We start from the raw sequence: 13978 nt of genomic DNA on the forward strand, positions 1-13978 counted from the left end.
CAGGCAAGCACCCCCGCCCGCTGAGCCACCGCGGCCCGCCCGCAAGGTCTGGTTTTAATGAACGCTTTTAGAACCCTCATTCCAGAAAAGGGGTTTGGGGTTGGGGGTTGCTGGGTCTCAGAGCACATACCATCAGGGGTTCCAACCCCAGGTCAAGACAGCATTTTTTAAAAATGAAATGCCTGTTGCAGAAGGAAACTTGCTGCTGTTCCCAGGAATGAGAGTCTGGATATGGCCTTTTCCATGTGTCAGCCGAGGGACCCAGGGGCTGCCTCCATCCTTTTCCATAGTCATCGGGCAGGACGAGCTTCCACATCCCCACATGCCCACATGCCCACATGCCCGCATGCTCACATGCCCGCATGCCCGCATCCCCACATGCCTGCATCCCGGCATCCCTGTGTCCCCACATGCCCGCGTCTCCCTGTCCCTGCATGCCCTCATCCCCGCATGCCCGCATGCCCCAAAACACAGACATTCAGAAATGAGCCCTGAGATGGAGCATGTCCCCCATCTTCACAGAATCCCTTTACTGCTGCCACGGGCATTGCTATTTTCCCTTCTGGTGGAGCTGCCACAAGTCAGGCTGAAACCTGGATTCTCATGGGGAGGTCTGTGGAGCACACACAGATGGGTTGGGAGATGGAGACTCTGGGGCCGTTTGTGCTTTGGTAGCTGCACTACATTCTCACCAGAGCTGTGTCCATTGGACCTCAAATCTCTGCGCCACAAAGAGATCCAAAGGACAGCAAACAAAACGAAGCAGCAAATCCTCCAGGATTCAAAGGGCTGCAGGCCCCCATGTGAGTCCAAACACAAAGCCGCCATGACTGTCGAGCTCAGAATGCCCGCGAGGGAAACCCAGGGTTACCTCCTGGCAAGCCTCTATCTGTCAACTGATACATACACAATCTTACTTTCTGTTTAAAGACACCTCATTTAGTGTATATTGTTGGGTCACTAACACAGAACTCATGGCCCACAGTGCTATAACTCATGCCTGAACAGAACATCTGGCACACGTGTTTTCTCCATAAGGCACAGCTTCCTGCACATGGGAAGACTAGACAGCTTCTCAGCACTGCATGGGACCACTGCACAGGGCCACCATGAACAGCGAAGTCCCCAAGAAGTGGTGCAGAAATGGGGCCACACAGCTCTGCAGACACCGTGAGAAGATACTGGTTTGCAGAATGAGAGCTGAATCCAGAGGGCTTGGCCAGCTGGGAACATGTGTTTGGGCGACTCAGGTGTTCTGCTGCCCTCCACATTGTGGATGCTGATTTTGAGGTTACAAGTACATTTCCCGAGTGGGTGAACTTGCAGACACGGAACCTGGAATCATGAAGGCCAACTGTGCTGTGGTCCTGGCTGGGTGGTCACCATGAGACTCTTACTGCACAAACTCTGTCTACGTGGCTGGCATCCTGAGCACCCATCCCTTTTGTAAGCTCGCGGGCCGAATCTGGGACCCTCGTGCCTTGGAAATCCAGGGGTGTGGGGCAGAAGAGCAAGGTGGGATTTGGTTTGAGATTGGCGATGGTTACGTTTGCTGCCTCACTGGATGGTTTGTACTGAGATGTGTTCTCTGTTGACAACTTGTCACCTTGTGGGTTTGATTTGAACCTGAATCCCATCATCCTAGATGACAATGCAGAGTTTCGCCACTGCCTTCTTTCCTGGGTTGTGGGTTCTTATTTGCAAGTATTGACGAACTCCTGAAACCCAGATGCATGCAAAGGCTTCCCTGACTTTAAAGTCATTTTCTTTCACTTGTGCCATTTAAGTCTCTTTTTAGAAGCCGTCCAGTTTTGAGTCAGTAGGTTTCCTTTTCGGCCACTTCCACATTATAGAATGGAGTTTTAATGTATTGTAGTGTAGCCGATGTGACTTGATAACCTAAAGCTCATTTCCATTTTAGTACTACTTGCTTAAGTGCCTGATGGTCCAGTATCCCTGATGGCCAAATCCATTGTAACTTTAGCGGAGACTCTTTGGCAATATTCTGTGTGGTGGTGGTAACTTTTTTGTTTTGTGTTTTCTTTCAGGTGTTCAGAATTGTAGTAGGGTTTAATTATAATGGGTGACAATTGGTAATTAGAAAGGATTTTAACAGTCTTTTTGGTTACTCATTTTTCACTTACCTATTATGTCTGTATTTTAATCTTTCTGTATATTAAATTATCACTTTCCTGGTCAGCATCAGAATTGTTCTTACAAGTTGCCTTTTTTCCCCTCTGAGTAAACTGGCAAGTTATTTTTGTAATTGTTTTGTGGAATGTTTTCAGTTCAGTAAACTGAAAAAGAAGCCATTTATTTAAGACATTTTAGATGATATATATTTTAAAACATGTGCCAGCTGTTCAGCAAAACCAAACAATACTCTAAAATATCTAAGCATAAGCATTTCCTGTGTAGAATTACTGTGAGTTGCTCCTTATCTCTCATCCTTAAGACAAGGTTCTGTTATGACTTGTTCATTTTCCCATTCGAGTTCTTTTGAGTTAAATTTTGTCATAAAGTTATATGTTCATTGTTAATGGCCTCAAAACTCTCCCTCAAATTGATTCATCCCATATTTAGAACATACTTAAAATGCAGTTCCGAAATGAAGGGTAGGTTTAAACCTACTCTTGCAGCTTGCAAACATGCAAAATATTTAAATGTATTAATGTTCATTCAGACTTTTGTAGAAGCAATATTTATAAAACTTTTCCAATTGACTTGAACTGAGATATTATTTTCTTTAGAGAAATCTACCCAGACTGCTGTATTATAATGGTTTTCCCTCTGCTAGCAGAGGGAAAAGATCTTTGAGAATTCGTGAAATTATGTAATTTATATTTTAGTTTCCGTTTTAGATTTTTAAAAAAAACTTTTCCACAATACTCGCTTTCCAAAATCTATTCTTGTTTGAAGTCCCCAGTGCCTGGAAGTTGAACACTGAGTGAATTAATAATGGATGAAGCTGTCATAGAGCCCCTTATAAGTTGGAAGTTTCTTTTAAGCAATGAGGTCACAATCCAATAGAGATTGTGTAGGATGGGCAATGGATTTTTCTTTTTTTTAATAAATTTATTGACAAGACAACACACAAACGCAAACATTCTTAATGTATGAACATTCCATACTTGGTGTACAATCAATGGCTCACAGTATCATCACTTAGTTATATACTTATCACCACAATCATTTCTTAGAACATTTGCATCACTCCAGAAAAAGATATTAGAAGAAAAAAGAAATAACTCATGCATACCACACCCCTTAACCCTCCCTCTCATTGACCACTAGTATTTCCATCTAACCAGTATATTTTAACCTTTGTTCCCCCTATTTTTTTCTATACCCCTTACCACTCCCTTTCATTGATTGCTAGTAATTCATGCTACTCAATTAATTTTAACATTTGTTCCCCCTATTATTTATTTTTAATCCATATTTTTTATTCATCTGTCCATACCCTGGATAAAAGGAGCATCAGACACAAGGTTTTCACAATTACACAGTCACATTGCAAAAGCTATATCATTATACAGTCATCTTCGTGAAACATGGAGACTGGAACACAGCTCTGCAGTTTCAGGCACTTCCCTCTAGCCTCACTAATACACCTTAAACTATGAAGGGAATATCTGTAAAATGCGTAAGAATAACCCCCAGATTTACTTGTTTTTGCATTGTTGAATTTGTTGATAACCACGTACAGATTTCATATTAAGCTGACACAAGATGATTTCTACCTTGTTCTTGATGCTGTTTTAGGAAGCATCAAGATTCTTGATGCTTGGTTATGCACATAGGAAGTTAAAAACCTGCAACAAAATTCCATCACTTTCCTGTGGTTGGCATAGGGTATTAGTGTTTCACAGAAATCCAGAACTTTTTCAAGAGGAGATCATTAAATCTCATCTTGAGTGTATGTTTTTCCTTCTTGACGTCATCTTCTTAGCCTGAGTAGAAGAGTCAGAGAGAAGTTTTCTTACCCAGTTTTGCACCTGTTTGCAAAGACAGGGGAAATACTGTACTATTTTGTTCAATTTTGTTCTTCCAGGTCAGCAAGTCTTTGAGATTTGCAATGATCCTTCCTCACTTAAGTTCAAACAGCAGTGGAAACATTTGAAGATTACTTTTTACCACATGACTTCTTGATATTTTACCAAGAATCTTGTCACTTAAAATCTAAAATATTTTCTCTGTGGCTTGGAGTGCAGTCTTGTTCAGCTGTTTGATGTGATGAAAGATATTTGTTAAGTTGGCTGGTTTCAGTAGCTGTTCATTTTCAAAGTCCTTAGCAGAAATCTGGCCTACAGTTGCTTTGAAAGTGCTCCTGAAATTCACCTTCATCTCAGAGAACTCTTCCTCTGCCAAGCGCTGATTTTCTGTATGTTACAGGGGATTTTTTAACTCTTTGTTTTGGTTTTCACAGAGTTGTTTAAACAAATTTTAGTGTACTAGGTCTTGTTTAAGAAAATTGATTGGTTTTTTTTTGTAGCTTTAAACAAAACTTTTTTTTCATTTCATCTCTCAGCTTTGGGTACTTTTCTGTAAAGAAAACAGGCCATTGTGAAGTCAGATTTTTTTGTTTGTTTGTTTTGTTTTCTTTTAAACAAGGGTACCATTTGCATGGAACCATGGGTCACTCTTAGCACCAGATGCCAATGTGATTCCTCCAGGATAGACCTTTTTGTTTCCAGATAGGAAGACGTACATTAAGTATCCTGTCCTTTGCTTGCTTAGGTCAGCAGAAAAAGTTTTATTGACTTTACCATCATTTTAAAAAAATTTTAAATATTACAGAATAATGTTGGTGAGGTCTGTTGATGCATCAGTCTAGACAGAGAAACTTGTTATTTCCTTTACTTATAGGTCTTAAGCATCAAGTGATGTCAATATGTTGACTCATCTTACTGGTATTGTACTGTAGAATCTGTTTCAGTTTCTCCTACTACATATTATGTAAACATTTTATTCTGGATAATTTCATGTTGGCTTTATTAGTCTCATCAATGGTGTGACTTTCCCTTTTCTGAGCAGGAAATTCTGCTACTAAGTAACTTGATGCCTGAGTTTCTTCACTGTGTTTCTTTCTTTTTCTTTTTCTTTTTTTTTTTTTTTTATGAGGGCAGTCACTGGGAATCAAACCTGGGTCTCTGGCATGGTAGGCAAGAATTCTGCCACTGAGCCACTATCACACTGCCCTGTATTTCATTTTTTAAAGGAAAAGTTTTGTTCTGTTTGTTTTGAGATTCCGATAGTCATTTAAAACGTCACCTTTATTTGTCAAATGACTGTTATTTGTACTGATATCTTTTGAATATTGTTTGAACCATTGTTGCTTTTGTAAAGGTGTTTGCCACAAATAACACAAAATGGAACAGGACAGCTTGGATTTCTAACATTATATGGCCCAATTAACACCACCTGGAATTGCACTATGCCACACAAACTTACTTTCATAGGAACACAAAATACACAAGGAGCACTGGGAGCCAACTGGGCCTATAAGGTGGTCCTGTTTGGGAAGCAAATGACTTCCCCAATCAGTCTTCCCCTTGACCTACCCTAGGCAATATTTATTCCATCATCTTTATTCTTGGGGAATTTTTTTCCCGAGGTTACTTTCTAGCCTTGATGGACTTTAGGTGGCCCTGGGAGGGGGCAATATGATAACACCAATTTATTTCTTTCCAGGTTAATTTTGTTATTAGGTTTCTCATTATTGCTTCTATCTTCTATAAGTTGTATAAGTGTTTTTTTTTTTTGATTTTTTTTCCCAAACAGGTGAATTTGATTACTTTTTTTTTATTAATTAAAAAAAGAATTAACAAAACAATTAGAGATCATTCCAATCTACATGTACAATCAGTAATTCTTAATAACATCACATAGTTGCATATTCATCATTTCTTAGTACATTTGCATCGATTTAGAAAAAGAAATAAAAAGACAACAGAATAAGAATTAAAACAATAATAGAAAGAGAAACAAAACAAAACAAAACAAAAAAAACAAAAAACCTATACCTCACATGCAGCTTCATTCAGTGTTTTAACATAATTGCATTACAACTGGGTAGTATTGTGCTGTCCATTTCTGAGTTTTTATATCCAGTCCCGTTGTACAGTCTGTATCCCTTCAGCTCCAATTATCCCTTCCCTTTTTTTTTTTAATTAACGGAAAAAAAGAAATTAACCCAACATTTAGAGATCATACCATTCTACATATGCAATCATTAATTCTTAACATCATCACATAGATGCATGATCATCATTTCTTAGTACATATGCATTGGTTTAGAAGAACTAGCAACATAACCGAAAAAGATATAGAATGTTAATATAGAGAAAAAAATAAAAGTAATAATAGTAAAATCAAAACAAAACAAGACAAAACGAAACAAAAACCTATAGCTCAGATGCAGCTTCATTCAGTGTTTTAACATGATTACTTTACAATTTGGTATTATTGTGCTGTCCATTTTTGAGTTTTTGTATCTAGTCCTGTTACACCGTCTGTTTCCCTTCAACTCCAATTGGCCATTATCTTACCCTGTTTCTACCTCCTGCTGGACTCTGTTATCAGGGACATATTCCAAATTTATTCTCAAATGTCTGTTCACATCAGTGGGACCATACAGTATTTGTCCTTTAGTTTTTGGCTAGACTCACTCAGCATAATGTTCTCTAGGTCCATCCATGTTATTACATGCTTCATAAGTTTATCCTGTCTTAAAGCTGCATAGTATTCCATCGTATGTATATACCACAGTTTGTTTAGCCACTCTTCTGTTGATGGAGATTTCGGCTGTTTCCATCTCTTTGCAATTGTAAATAACGCTGCTATAAACATTGGTGTGCAAATGTCCGTTTGTGTCTTTGCCCTTAAGTCCTTTGAGTATATTCCCGGCAATAGTATTGCTGGGTCGTATGGCAATTCTATATTCAGCTTTTTGAGGAACCGCCAAACTGCCTTCCACAGTGGTTGCACCATTTGACATTCCCACCAACAGTGGATAAGTGTGCCTCTTTCTCCGCATCCTCTCCAGCACTTGTCATTTTCTGTTTTGTTGATAATGGCCATTCTGGTGGGTGTGAGATGATATCTCATTGTGGTTTTGATTTGCATTTCTCTAATGGCCAGGGACATTGAGCATCTCTTCATGTGCCTTTTGGCCATTTGTATTTCCTCTTCTGAGAGGTGTCTGTTCAAGTCTTTTTCCCATTTTGTAATTGGGTTGGCTGTCTTTTTCTTGTTGAGATGAACAATCTCTTTATAAATTCTGGATACTAGACCTTTATCTGATATATCATTTCCAAATATTGTCTCCCATTGTGAAGGCTGTCTTTCTACTTTCTTGATGAAGTTCTTTGATGTACAAAAGTGTTTAATTTTGAGGAGTTCCCATTTATTTATTTCCTTCTTCAGTACTCTTGCTTTAGGTTTAAGGTCCATAAAACCGCCTCCAGTTGTAAGATCCATAAGATATCTCCCAACATTTTCCTCTGTTTTATGGTCTTAGACCTAATGTTTAGATTTTTGATCCATTTTGAGTTAACTTTTGTATAGGGTGTGAGAGATGGGTCTTCTTTCATTCTTTTGCATATGGATATCCAGTTCTCTAGGCACCATTTATTGAAGAGACTGCTCTGTCCCAGGTGAGTTGGCTTGACTGCCTTATCAGAGATCAAATGTCCATAGATGAGAGGGTCTATATCTGAGCACTCTATTCGATTCCATTGGTCGATATATCTATCTTTATGCCAATACCATGCTGTTTTGACCACTGTGGCTTCATAATATGCCTTAAAGTCAGGCAGCGCGAGACCTCCAGCTTCGTTTTTTTTCCTCAAGATGTTTTTAGCAATTCTGGGCACCCTGCCCTTCCAGATAAATTTGCTTATTGGTTTTTCTATTTCTGAAAAATAAGTTGTTGGGATTTTGATTGGTATTGCATTGAATCTGTAGATCAATTTAGGTAGGATTGACATCTTAACTATATTTAGTCTTCCAATCCATGAATACGGTATGCCCTTCCATCTATTTAGGTCTTCTGTGATTTCTTTTAGCAGTTTTTTGTAGTTTTCTTTATATAGGTTTTTTGTCTCTTTAGTTAAATTTATTCCTAGGTATTTTATTCTTTTAGTTGCAATTGTAAATGGGATTCGTTTCTTGATTTCCCCCTCAGCTTGTTCATTACTAGTGTATAGAAAAGCTACAGATTTTTGAATGTTGATCTTGTAACCTGCTACTTTGCTGTACTCATTTATTAGCTCTAGTAGTTTTGTTGTGGATTTTTCCGGGTTTTCGATGTATAGTATCATGTCGTCTGCAAACAGTGATAGTTTTACTTCTTCCTTTCCAATTTTGATGCCTTGTATTTCTTTTTCTTGTCTAATTGCTCTGGCTAGAACCTCCAACATGATGTTGAATAATAGTGGTGATAGTGGACATCCTTGTCTTGTTCCTGATCTTAGGGGGAAAGTTTTCAATTTTTCCCCATTGAGGATGATATTAGCTGTGGGTTTTTCATATATTCCCTCTATCATTTTAAGGAAGTTCCCTTGTATTCCTATCTTTTGAAGTGTTTTCAACAGGAAAGGGTGTTGAATCTTGTCGAATGCCTTCTCTGCATCAATTGAGATGATCATGTGATTTTTCTGCTTTGATTTGTTGCTATGGTGTATTACATTAATTGATTTTCTTATGTTGAACCATCCTTGCATACCTGGGATGAATCGTACTTGGTCATGATGTATAATTCTTTTAATGTGTTGTTGGATACGATTTGCTAGAATTTTATTGAGGATTTTTGCATCTGTATTCATTAGAGAGATTGGTCTGTAGTTTTCTTTTTTTGTAATATCTTTGCCTGGTTTTGGTATGAGGGTGATGTTGGCTTCATAGAATGAATTAGGCAGTTTTCCCTCCACTTCGATTTTTTTGAAGAGTTTGAGGAGAATTGGTACTAATTCTTTCTGGAACGTTTGGTAGAATTCACATGTGAAGCCATCTGGTCCTGGACTTTTCTTTTTAGGAAGCTTTTGAATGACTAATTCAATTTCTTTACTTGTGATTGGTTTGTTGAGGTCATCTATGTCTTCTTGAGTCAAAGTTGGTTGTTCATGTCTTTCCAGGAACCCATCCATTTCATCTAAATTGTTGTATTTATTAGCGTAAAGTTGTTCATAGTATCCTGTTATTACCTCCTTTATTTCTGTGAGGTCAGTAGTTATGTTTCCTCTTCCGTTTCTGATCTTATTTATTTGCATCCTCTCTCTTCTTCTTTTTGTCAATCTTGATAGGGGCCCATAAATCTTATTGATTTTCTCATAGAACCAACTTCTGGTCTTATTGATTTTCTCTACTGTTTTCATATTTTCAATTTCATTTATTTTTGCTCTGATCTTTGTTATTTCTTTCCTTTTGCTTGCTTTGGGATTAGTTTGCTGTTCTTTCTCCAGTTCTTCCAATTGAACAGCTAATTCCTGCATTTTTGCCTTTTCTTCTTTTCTGATATAGGCATTTAGGGCAATAAATTTCCCTCTTAGCACTGCCTTTGCTGCGTCCCATAAGTTTTGATATGTTGTGTTTTCATTTTCATTTGCCTCGAGGTATTTACTAATTTCTCTTGCAATTTCTTCTTTGACCCACTCGTTGTTTAAGAGTGTGTTGTTGAGCCTCCAGGTATTTGTGAATTTTCTGGTATTCCGCCTATTATTGATTTCCAACTTCATTCCTTTATGATCCGAGAAAGTGTTGTGTATGATTTCAATCTTTTTAAATTTGTTAAGACTTGCTTTGTGACCCAGCATATGGTCTATCTTTGAGAATGATCCATGAGCACTTGAGAAAAAGGTGTATCCTGCTGTTGTGGGATGTAATGTCCTATAAATGTCTGTTAAGTCTAGCTCCTTTATAGTAATATTCAGATTCTCTATTTCTTTATTGATCCTCTGTCTAGATGTTCTGTCCATTGATGAGAGTGGTGAATTGAAGTCTCCAACTATTATGGTATTTGTGTCTATTTCCCTTTTCAGTGTTTGCAGTGTATTCCTCACGTATTTTGGGGCATTCTGGTTCGGTGCGTAAATGTTTATGATTGTTATGTCTTCTTGTTTAATTGTTCCTTTTATTAGTATATAGTGTCCTTCTTTGTCTCTTTTAACTGTTTTACATTTGAAGTCTAACTTGTTGGATATTAGTATAGCCACTCCTGCTATTTTCTGGTTGTTATTTGCATGAAATATCCTTTCCCAACCTTTCACTTTCAACCTATGTTTACTTTGGGTCTAAGATGTGTTTCCTGTAGACAGCATATAGAAGGATCCTGTTTTTTAATCCATTCTGCCAATCTATGTCTTTTGATTGGGGAATTCAGTCCATTAACATTTAGTGTTATTACTGTTTGGATAATATTTTCCTCTGCCATTTTGCCTTTTGTATTATATATATCATATCTGACTTTCCTTCTTTCTACACTCTTCTGCATACCTCTCTCTTCTGTCTTTTTGTATCTGACTCTAGTGCTCCCTTTAGTATTTCTTGCAGAGCTGGTCTCTTGGTCACAAATTCTCTCAGTGACTTTTTGTCTGAGAATGTTTTAATTTCTCCCTCATTTTTGAAGGACAATTTTGCTGGATATAGGAGTCTTGGTTGGCAGTTTTTCTCTTTTAGTAATTTAAATATATCATCCCACTGTCTTCTAGCCTCCATGGTTTCTGCTGAGAAATCTACACATAGTCTTATTGGGTTTCCCTTGTATGTGATGGATTGTTTTTCTCTTGCTGCTTTCAAGATCCTCTCTTTCTCTTTGACCTCTGACATTCTAACTAGTAAGTGTCTTGGAGAACGCCTATTTGGGTCTAATCTCTTTGGGGTGCGCTGCACTTCTTGGATCTGTAATTTTAGGTCTTTCATAAGAGTTGGGAAATTTTCAGTGAAAATTTCTTCCATTAGTTTTTCTCCTCCTTTTCCCTTCTCTTCTCCTTCTGGGACACCCACAACACGTATATTTGTGCAGTTCACATTGTCCTTGAGTTCCCTGATACCCTGTTCAAATTTTTCCATTCTTTTCCCTATAGTTTCTGTTTCTTTTTGGAATTCAGATGTTCCATCCTCCAAATCACTAATTCTATCTTCTGTCTCTTTGAATCTATCATTGTAGGTATCCATTGTTTTTTCTATCTTTTCTACATTGTCCTTCACTTCCATAAGTTCTGTGATTTGTTTTTTCAGTTTTTCTATTTCTTCTTTATGTTCAGCCCATGTCTTCTTCATGTCCTCCCTCAATTTATCGATTTCGTTTTTGAAGAGGTTTTCCATTTCTGTTCGTATATTTAACATTAGTTGTCTCAGCTCCTGTATCTCATTTGAACTATTGGTTTGTTCCTTTGACTGGGCCATATTTTCAATTATTTGAGCGTGATCCGTTATCTTCTGTTGGCATCTGCGCATTTAGACAGATTTCCCTGGGTATTGGATCCAAAAGTTTGGAAAATTTTTCTGTGAAATCTCTGGGTTCTGTTTTTTTTATCCTGCCCAGTAGGTGGCGCTCGTGGCACACGTTTGTCTGCGGGTCCCACCAGTAAAAGGTGCTGTGGGACCTTAAACTTTGGAAAACTCTCGCCGTCCGGGGGGGTTCGCTAGCCGAAGCGGCTCAGCCGGGTCCGAACGCAGAGAGGGTTGCTGGTCACCGCAGCCCGGGAAAGAGCCGGTCCGAATTTCCTAGTCGGCCCTGGGCGACAAGCGTGGCGGGAGGGTGCCAGCGGCAGCGGCCCGCCCGAGAGAGTGCACGTTCCCCGGGAGTCACGGGTTTGGAAGGGGCCTCCCCCACCCGTCACCGTTCTCCGCGGCCTGGGGATTTCCGATCCAATTCTCTCAGTTGGTCCGGGGGGCTGCGCGTGGTGTGGGCGCCAGCCACCTTGGTTTCAGGGGACCGCCTCTCCAATTCTCCCAGCCGGCCCGGGAAGGGGGAAGGGAGTAACTCCGGCCGCTTGCCGCCCCGCCTGGTGAGGCCCGCGCGCCTCGGCGATCTCACCCGAGCTGCTTCTCTCAGCCAGCCAGCTGTTCCAGGATGGGGTACGCTGTCTTTTTTTATCTCTGTTGTGGCTTTGGGCGCTTTCTGTATCGTTTCTACTCCCCTAGTAGCTGTCCTGGGGAAGAAACTAAGATCGTCTTACTAAGCCGCCATCTTCCAGGAAGTCTCTGTATAAGTGTTTTTTAAGGAAACCCCAGAAGGAGGGCAGTCCTCTTCAAATATTTCCTAAGGTCTAGCCAGAACTTGGGAATTTAAAACTTAGTTTACTTCTGGGTAAGTTTGGCAGGTTTTGTTGTAATGGTAAGTATGTTGGTATCAGATTGGGAGGGAACTCACCCATGGAAAGTGAAGTTAGGTTTCCCTTTTAATTTGTTTTCATAAGAATTGCCTTTGTTGTAGCATCTAAGAGCTATGATTGTTAATTGTGGGCTGGCAGTATTTTAATTGTTTCAAAGCCATTTGTGAAGTTTGTGATTGATATTAGAAAAAAAATGAAACCATTGACATATAAGGGAAGAATTCTCAAGCTAGTTGTAGGTCCTGAGTCTTGAGGCACGTTTTAGTGCTGGTGTTATTCTGTTGTATGTGTAACAATTCCTGAAAACATTGTTTAGTGGGTGTCCTGGTTTGAAAGGATTTATGTATCCTAGGAAAGCTGTGTTTTAATCCTAATCAGTCTTGTGGGAACAACTGTTTTTTTTAATCCATATTCAATACTGTATGTCAGAAACTTGATTAGATTATCTCCATAGAGATTTGACTCGCCTGATGGTGGGTGTTAACTTTTGGATAGAAGGAGATGTGACTCTACCCATTCCATGAGGGTCTTGATTTTTTTACTGGAATCCTTTCAAAGAGCAGGTATTTTGGAGAGAGTCCCTTTTTCAGAATGACAAGAGAACCATGAAACAGCCCACACTACCAGAGACCTTTGGAGATAAAGAAGAAATATGCCCCTGGGAGAGCTTCATGAAATAAGAAGCCTGGAGTGAAAGCAAGATTTCACCATGTTTGCCATGTGCCTTTCCAGTTGAGAGTGAAATCCTGAACTTTATCGGTCTTCCTGAACCAAGGTATCTTTCCCTGCTGCCTTAGAGTGGACATTTTTACAGTCTGCTTTAATTGGGACATTTTCTCACCCTTAGAAGTGTCAACTAGCAACTTATTAAATTCCCTTTTTTTTAAAAAACATTCTGTTTCTGGTATATCACATTCTGGCAGCTAGCAGACTAGAATAGTAGGTAAAGAGAATGTCTATGGCAATGTATCATTGACCATTTGGTGCAGTTCCTTTCTCCTGTAGTAAGTGAAGTTTGTATTGAAGGAGGGAGGGCATCATTGTAATTGATAGGGAAAGGGACCTTTATGTGTAAAGGCATGTATTATTGGAAAGTTTTGTGTTTGTTATCATCCTAACAATCAGTAAGCGCTATAATTTTACCTCTGTAATCCTGAAGACTTGCTGGTATTTGCTCTGTATGATGACAGTCTTGATTTACATGTACCAATTATGGGCATCTTGATTATAATATTGAGTGCACATTAATTATCTTTTGGCATTCCTTAAGTGAGACTTGATAGGTAGATTGCTCTGTTTCTTTGGTGGTATTACTAATATGGTATTTTGTTTAACTTGAGGCAGGAGGTGGCCCATGGGTTTGAAGAAATGTATGGGTTATTACCAGTGTTATGGAGACTGGCTTAGCTGGAAGAAGGTTATTAGTGGCAGCAGATACAGAAGAATTAGGCTCAGTGTTGATATCTGTAGTTGTTAGTAGGATTGACCAACCTGAATGGACAACAATGGTTCCCATTGCCCCCAAGAGAACTTCTTTTGCTCCTTTTATCATGAGATGTTCATTAAGCTCATTAAGACCCACCTGAAATGTACAGAGCCAAACCTCTGCAGAAATAATCTGATCAAATGTTCTCAACCAG

At 39.1% G+C, this 13978-nt stretch overlaps 1 protein-coding gene across 22 annotated transcripts in view; it reads left to right on the plus strand.

Moving 5' to 3' along the window:
* Positions 1–13978, plus strand: part of LOC143673921 (voltage-dependent N-type calcium channel subunit alpha-1B-like) — a 268765-nt gene that overhangs the window by 40131 nt on the left and 214656 nt on the right. Inside the window, exon 1 of one of the 22 annotated variants that reach the window (XM_077149013.1) lies at positions 12181–13113. The exons of the other annotated variants lie outside the window; for them this stretch is intronic. The gene's annotated coding sequence lies outside the window, so the exon portion shown is untranslated. Of the gene's footprint in view, positions 1–12180; positions 13114–13978 lie in introns of those variants that run through there. 22 annotated transcript variants of the gene reach the window in all.

The sequence above is a fragment of the Tamandua tetradactyla genome, chromosome 2 (genome assembly GCF_023851605.1).
Source record: "Tamandua tetradactyla isolate mTamTet1 chromosome 2, mTamTet1.pri, whole genome shotgun sequence".
NCBI lineage: Eukaryota > Metazoa > Chordata > Mammalia > Pilosa > Myrmecophagidae > Tamandua > Tamandua tetradactyla.